Raw genomic sequence first — 7,205 nt, forward strand, 5'->3', positions numbered from 1 at the left:
ACACGGTTTGGTGGTATTTAGTATATTCATACACACACGTGCGTGTACACACACAGGCATGCACACACAAACGCACACACGCACATGCACACAGTTTGGTGGTATTTAGTATATTCATACGCACACACAAACGCACACACGCACATGCACACAGTTTGGTGGTATTTAGTATATTCATACACACACGTGCGTGTACACACACAGGCATGCACACACAAACGCACACACGCACATGCACACAGTTTGGTGGTATTTAGTATATTCATACACACACGTGCGTGTACACACACAGGCATGCACACACAAACGCACACACACACATGCACACAGTTTGGTGGTATTTAGTATATTCATACACACACGTGCGTGTACACACACAGGCATGCACACACAAACGCACACACGCACATGCACACGGTTTGGTGGTATTTAGTATATTCATACACACACGTGCGTGTACACACACAGGCATGCACACACAAACGCACACACGCACATGCACACGGTTTGGTGGTATTTAGTATATTCATACACACACGTGCGTGTACACACACAGGCATGCACACACAAACGCACACACGCACATGCACACGGTTTGGTGGTATTTAGTATATTCATACACACACGTGCGTGTACACACACAGGCATGCACACACAAACGCACACACGCACATGCACACGGTTTGGTGGTATTTAGTATATTCATACACACACGTGCGTGTACACACACACGCACATGCACACAGTTTGGTGGTATTTAGTATATTCATACACACACGTGCGTGTACACACACACGCACATGCACACAGTTTGGTGGTATTTAGTATATTCATACTGTTATGCAACTGCCGCCTCCTCCTGGTTCTAACAGACTGGCATTCCCTGGAGTCAGGCTCCACACCCGGCATCTCCCCAGCCCTGCCATCCAGGCTGCTCTCTGTCTCTTTGGCTCTGCCTATTCTGAGGTGGCCTTTTGAGTCTGGCTTTGCTCCTTTAGCATGTATCCACGTCATAGCGTGTGTCATAGCTTATTCCAAAACCTTTGTTCATTTGTTGAGACGCAGTCTTACCGTATAGCCCAGGCGTTCCACTCCGGGCCACGTCCTCAGTCCTGGGTATGTATCTTTGTGACGTTGATATAAAAAACACAGCTCTCAGCTCAAAGGGGACAAGGAATCGCCTATTCCGGAACCAAAAAATGTGAGTGAGCCTGGCCCAGGGACACGGAGTTAGGTTACCCCAGGTTCTCATCAAGTTGTATCAGTAGCCTGATGGAGCCGTAAATCAAGGCCGTTTTAAAATACACTGGCGAGTGCATCACTGACATCGGCTACAGGCCAGGCGCTGTTTGCCACCGTTTCCGTCTCCATTGTCTGGACACAAGAGCTCCATCGTCTCCGTGCCCTGGATGACACTGTATTTTCCTGTGAGTATATATTGACCATTCTCAGAGGCTGAAGAGGCTGTGGCTCTGAGCCGTGGGTCCTTAGTGACTTCATCCTACGGGTGGATGTTAATGGTTGTAAACTATTTTATCCTGTTTATCCAGTCAGTCCCCTGTTGTTGGACTCTCAGGTTGGTCCTCACTGTAAGGACAGTACTGTGTGAGTATCCTATTTATTTCTTAGGGATGACTATGAAGACTTGTGCGGCTGAGCCACTTTTCAGGACTTCCAGCCCAGAGCGCCATTTTCCCTCTAGAGCCCTCATGCGTTTTTTGGGGTTTTTTTTTTTTTTTTTGCTCGTGGTCCCTCTTTTGACTGAGAACATTTGAGACTACTCTTGGCATATACATATATGAATTATAAAGAAATCTATTTTAGGGGCTGGAGAGATGGCTCAGCGGTTAAGAGCACTGACTGCTTCTTCCAGAGGAAGAATTCCCAGCACCCACATGGCAGCTCACAACTGTCTGTAACTCCAGTTCCAGGGCATCTGACACCTTCACACCAACGCACATAAAGTAAAGTTAAATAAATTATATAAAAAAGAAATTTATTTTAAAAGCAGTTTTGTTACACATATACTTTTATCATTAAAGACAAAAGATAAATTTGCATTTGAATGTAATAGATGTTGTTTATTTTTATAGAAAGATTTAAATTGTGGCTGAAGATTTGCTACCACAGGATATGGAAGATCTTCGTCTGTCTTCAGGGCTGTCCTGAGAACACAGCCTCACTTAGCACAAAACAGCAGGAATGGGTGTGGAGCCCACTCAGAAATTGTTGGGCATTTTGTTCTAATCCTAGGCCAAAATTCATTTAAGAGTTGTTCTTCTTAGTAAAATTCAGAGGCTGGGCGATGATGGCACATGCCTTTAATCCCAGCTCTCAGGAGGCAGAGGCAGGTGGATCTCTGGGAGTTCTAGGCAAATCTGGTCTACAAAGTGAGTTCCAGGACAGCCAGGGCTACACAGAGAAACCCTGTCTCGAAAAACAAAAACAAACAAAAAATTTCAAGTCAGCAACTGAAACAACTTAACATTAAAAAAAAAAAATTATCTGGCTATAGACATGGTTCAGGGGTTAAGAGCACTGATTGCTCTTCCAGAGGTCCTGAGCTCAATTCCAGGCAACCACAAGGTGGCTCACAGCCATCTATAAGGAGATTTGGTGCCCTCTGCTGGCCTGCAGGCACACATGCAGGCAGGACACTGTATACATAATAAATAGTAAAAAGTTATCCCTTGACAATTTCAAGCCTGTATTTAAGATGTATTCTGGTTGTGCCCCCCACACCCCTTCCCTCTTGGGTTTTCCCACTCCCTTGGGAGCCCCTCTTCTCAACGAGCCTTTTAATGTTTGTTACAGCACTTCTTATTTATGTATATGAGTATTCTGTCTGCATATATGTGTGTGCACCATGTGCATGCCTGGTGCCTGTGGAGGCCAGAGATCACATTGGATCCCATGAAAGTGGAGTTACAGGTGGTCGTGAACTTCCCCGTGAGCGCTGAGAACCGAACCCAGGTCGTCTACAAGAACAAGTACCCTGAACTGCTGAGCCACGTCTCTGGCTCGTGCTCTGTTTTTGTTTGTTTTTAATGGCCCACTGCGCTTAGTTAGGATTGCTCTGGTAGCGTGGGTGTGGGGCTATTTACTAGAGCATGGGTGACTCTCTAGTGACCGGGGAGATTCCCCCTCTCCCAGCAGCCCAGCTCCTCAGCTAGAGGTCAGGGCCAATGTGTTTCTCTCTTCTCTATGCTGAAATTCAAACAAGTTTTCACATCCAGTGTCCCAGGGGCTGGAGAGGAGAGATGACACAGCACTTAATAGCATTTACTGCCCGTCTTGAGGATTCTAATTTAGTTCCTAGCATCTGCATCAGTCTGCCTGCCACTCCCGGTCCTGGGGATCCAGTGCCCTCTTCTGGCTTCTGAGGGTACTACACACACACACACACACACACACACACACATACACACAGAGTGAGATGGGAGGTGATACATACTCATTAAAAAATTAAATCAAATGTTCTAACAGGATACAATTTAAGAACAGAAAAGTTTGTAGATATAATAAACAAAACCAAAAAACTCTACAATTTATAATACATGAGTCTCAAACCAAAGCTGTTTCAGGCAGCGTTGGTGTTGTGTGGTGTGATGACCATGTGAAGGATATGGTGCTTTGACATCATGTGGGTGGATGTCACCAGAAACACCCCAGACTCGGGACACTTGATTCTGAACTAATTTTGGCTGTGGCGCATTCAGAGGTCTTCCACAAAGTGGGTTACCACAGAGGGGCTGGGTCTCTTGTTACCATACATTTAGTCAAAGGGACTTGCTGTGTCTTGCAGATGTGTGGGAACCACTCGCCTCCTCCTGTGCCATGAGGCCACTGCAGCCTGACACCGCCCCTGTGCCCACCCAGCCTTCCTCATCAACACACGCCTGCCGGCGCCCTTGAGCCTCCAGGCTCGGTTCTGTTCCCCCCTGCCCTGCATCCACCTGCCGCCTGAAGCCACTGGTTCCAGTTGTCAACAACCTCCGCTTGTCCAAAACAGCGACGATGAACTGAAACGGAAAAAGGCTTGAGCCCTCTGCAAAACTAAGGCCACGGCTGCCTCCCCAAGGCAACCGTTCCGTCCCTCCTGCTCTCCTGCGTGTGTGCTTTCTTTTTTTTATTTCAAACGGACATTGTTAAAGAAAACAAACAAACTACCTTCTGTTCTAGAAGATACTGACCCTCTGGGTCTCAGAGAACTCAGTCTCTGTCTGGCCCTCTGTAGTGGTGGCCAGGGGCCAGCGCTGCCTGGTGAGCTCTCAGCCTAGCCCTTAGCAGTGAGGTCACTGGCAGGCCAGGATGGTTAGTGATGGTGGCTCATGTGATAACAGTATTGTATGTTCTGTGGGGAAAGTGAGGTTTTTTTATACTCATATATAATCAATCCCTTTTATTTATTGGTTGTTAACTATTGCTGCTACCTTGTGTGTCTGAAACTCCCAGAATGCTGGGCCTCCGTTTACATGTGCACACCTTCACCCACCTGCCCGCCTCCCTTGGGAGGATGGTGGCCTGCAGTGGCCAAGAAGCCAAAAATCTTTTCCTCTTTTTTGTTTTCAGATACTGTGCTCCATGTTTGGAGAGGGGAAGGTGGGCATTCCTAAATGGCTAATGTACTGTTCTCCCAGCTTCTGCCCTGCACTCCCCACCCCTCTCCTCTGCTCTCCTTGGAGTCCAGAACACTTTTTTCAAGAACAAAAAGGACTTTTATTTTATTTTATTTTTAATTTTGCAACTCTTGCTCTGATGTTCCCAGGAGAGAGAAAATGGAGAGCCTTGTCCCGGGAGTGGGAACTGGGAGAGGGTATCAGGCACACGGTGTGAAGAGTGTGAAGTGGGCTTCTCTGCCAACCGCTGGCAGAGGGGACGATGCCCCTGCCTCCTTGATGCTAGGGGTGTGCGTGGCCTGTGAATTCCATCTTTCCTGCCTCTGTCTGCCTCTCGCAGCAGGCTACATGGCTTCTTCCCTGCTTGGAGTCTGAGAAGGGGAAGAGGAGAGGACCAGGCCACGCTGCTGAGGGAGGCTCTGCTTCCCCACTACCAGAGCCGGAGTCCAGAGCCAACGATGGCTCCTTACTGTCCCCAGGAACACCCGGCAGCTGTGGATCAGAAGCAAGGAGTCTGATGTTGCCTTCTCAGTCAGCGGGGCTGGGGGCCTGGTGGTTGTTCTTGCTGACATTGTCCAATTCTCAGCCTGGAACTTGGGGTCCTACCTCCGTGACACTGTTCTGTGGTTGTGTTCGCCAGGCTCTGAGTGTCTGGTGGCACCCCTCTCCCCTTAGCCCTTCTTTAGCGTTCTCTGGGCTCTTGGGCTCCTTTGGGGGCTCATCCTCACCCTGGGCAACTTTCTCAGGTGAGACACGGCCTCCCAGCTGCTAAGAGGCAGGACCGGGCCCATAATTCTTGCTTCTAGTTTGTGTGGCCTCTCTGGCCACCATCGAGAGGGGGAAATGTCCCCTTGATTTTCTTCTGCTCCGACCCTCCTATAATCTCCACCGTTCTTCTGGGAGACCACACTCTTTCCTGCTGTGGGTGAGTAGCTGTCAGCTGGAGGATGGGTGTCCTCCACCAAGAGGTGGCTTTGTCCTGCCTCTGCATTCCTGTGGGTGGGAATGCTTCGCTGGCCCACAAGTGCACCCTCTCCATGGGCAGAATCTTCGCTCTTGCAGCCCCCACCGACAGCCCTCCGGACCCCAGGGGCTTCAGTTGCACAGGCAATTTTCTTTGAGACTTCTTTGGGTCAACTTCCTGCCTGGCCAGTGAAAGGGCCTCTTGGACAGGGAGTAAATGGGGTGACGTGGGTTGAGAGGATGAGAGTGGACTTTCTCTCTGGTCTCTGGAGCCTCAGTCACCCTCTCTGTCAGTAGCATGTTTGATGCCATCAAGACGCAATGGATTCCTAGCTGAGGACTGTCAAGGGCTAAGCGTGGGTTTTCACCGAGTGTCTGGGTCCAGGTTTCCTTTCCGCATCTTAGCTTTCTAGTTTGCCACCTCAAGTGTGGCTTTTCGTCTTCACAGTTTCTGTCCTTGGGCCCAAGCCTCGGACGCTGAGACAGCTCTGGGCTGCCTTCTTCCTGGCAGGATGCCGGACACCATTTTCATGTGAGGATGTGTGCCGACTGCCTTCTGTCCCTCTTTTTCACCAGCCGTTAGCTGTGGCACACAGCACGCCCAGAATCTGAGGCTGGGCCTCTTCTGAGCAGCCTGAGGGCCTCTCCCCAATTCATTTCCGCTGAGTCCCACCCCATCTGATGCTGCTTTCTTTAGGGGTGTGGTCCAGCCTGTGAGACCAGATCCCCGGTCCCTCTGCAGACGCAGGGATGCTGTGCCCCCCTCTTCTTCCAAGCGTTTGCTCCCCACTTTGTGTTGATGGTGACTTCAGAGAGCATCACGACTTTGTGATATCTAGCCAAGTCTAAAATAACAAGGCAAGCGTATGCGGCATTGACATCTCTCTTTAAACACTGCAGTTTGACAGTTGATTTCTTATGAAGGTGCATTTGGGCTTTCAGGGACACTGTCTCTTCTAAGGGACGGTGGGGTGTAGGGTGCCTGGGGATTGCTGGCATCTCTCCTGAGAAAGCCCCCACTGCTTGGCCAAGCAGAAAGCCGCTGTGATTCCTCCCAGTGTATTTCTGAATTTACATGATCCAAGGATTATACGGGCGCCCTCTGGTGGTGATGAGCTACAGCAGCACCTGGGGGCTGCAGTGGTCCAGCAAGTGGTGAAGTGGAGGCTAGAGGTGGGAAGGCCAAGGAGGCTGTGGTTCAAGAGGCCCTGGACCCCCAGCCGCACATATATGGCAGCATGTCTCCCACCTGCCCCTCTGCTTTGCTAGGTCATCTGGGACTGGCAAGGTAGTTGGCATAAGGGCACAGTGGGAAGTTTTGCCCTCCCAACTTTAATTTTTTAAAAATATCTGCAGAATAAACCCAATGGTTAATTTTTGAATGAATAAAAGGCTTTTGTTGAATAAAGAGTTGGTCCCATCTTCTGTCTTGGCACAGGTTCAGGTTTTGTTTGCTTCCTAGGGTGGGGGCAACACTTAGCATCCTTCGCCACTTTATCCCTGGACAAATTCCTCTGGGACTTTGGAGGAGTTATATTACTCATTGGATCTGGTTCTCCAGGCCTCAGGAGGTCAGCCACCTCGCAGGGTTATAGTGAGGGCTATAAGTCAGCTAGAGGCCCT

General features: G+C 49.4%; 1 protein-coding gene across 1 annotated transcript in view; it reads left to right on the forward strand.

The window, feature by feature from the left end:
- The window catches only part of Ncs1 (neuronal calcium sensor 1), a 52,128-nt gene extending 45,136 nt beyond the window's left edge, over window positions 1-6,992 (forward strand). Inside the window, exon 8 of the mRNA XM_057754950.1 lies at window positions 3,806-6,992. The gene's annotated coding sequence lies outside the window, so the exon portion shown is untranslated. The remainder of the gene's footprint in view (window positions 1-3,805) is intronic.
- Window positions 6,993-7,205: the final 213 nt, after the last annotated feature.

Source organism: Chionomys nivalis, chromosome 22 (assembly GCF_950005125.1).
Source record: "Chionomys nivalis chromosome 22, mChiNiv1.1, whole genome shotgun sequence".
Lineage (NCBI taxonomy): Eukaryota > Metazoa > Chordata > Mammalia > Rodentia > Cricetidae > Chionomys > Chionomys nivalis.